The 631-nt window shown below is 49.4% G+C and overlaps 1 non-coding gene across 1 annotated transcript; it reads left to right on the plus strand.

Annotated features, from left to right (window-relative positions):
• Positions 1 to 148: 148 nt before the first annotated feature.
• On the plus strand, positions 149 to 220 carry Trnad-guc. Its single transcript has one exon. It is a non-coding gene; the product is annotated as a tRNA-Asp (tRNA).
• Positions 221 to 631: the final 411 nt, after the last annotated feature.

The following is a 631-nucleotide window of genomic DNA, read 5'->3' on the forward strand; positions in this document are numbered from 1 at the left end:
TGAGAATAAAATGTGGGGGGCCAACTCAGGGGCCAGACCCAAAATCTGGGGGCATGGCCTCCCCTGGCCCCCTGTAGAATCGCCCCTGTACACAGTGTGAGGGATGTAGATTGCATAATCTTTGCAGGTGGGATATACAGTAACCATATCCTCGGTAGTATAGTGGTGAGTATCCCCGCCTGTCACGCGGGAGACCGGGGTTCAATTCCCCGCCGGGGAGGTTCCGCTTTTGAACCCTACACATTGTGAGGCAGGTAGATTGCATAATCTTTGGTGAGGGATAAATACAAAACTATATCCTCGGTAGTTTAGGGGTGAGAGGGTCCTGCCTGTCAAGGAGACCGGGGTTCAATTCTCTGCCGGGGAGGTATTTTTAAGCCCCACACAGTGTGAGGAAGGTAGGATTACATATTCTTACAATAGATAACAATCCTTTACCTAAATCCCAGGTGGTATAGTGGAGAGTATTCCCGCCTGTCACACGGGAGACCGGGGTTCAATTACCCGCCGGGGAGGTATTTCTTTTAAACCCTACACAGTGTGAGGGAGGTAGATTGCATAAATCTTTACAAGAGGTATAACAACTTTAATCAGATCCTCGGTAGTATAGTGGAGAGTATCCCCACCTGTC

Source organism: Homarus americanus, unplaced genomic scaffold (genome assembly GCF_018991925.1).
Source record: "Homarus americanus isolate GMGI-L3 unplaced genomic scaffold, GMGI_Hamer_2.0 scaffold59578, whole genome shotgun sequence".
Lineage (NCBI taxonomy): Eukaryota > Metazoa > Arthropoda > Malacostraca > Decapoda > Nephropidae > Homarus > Homarus americanus.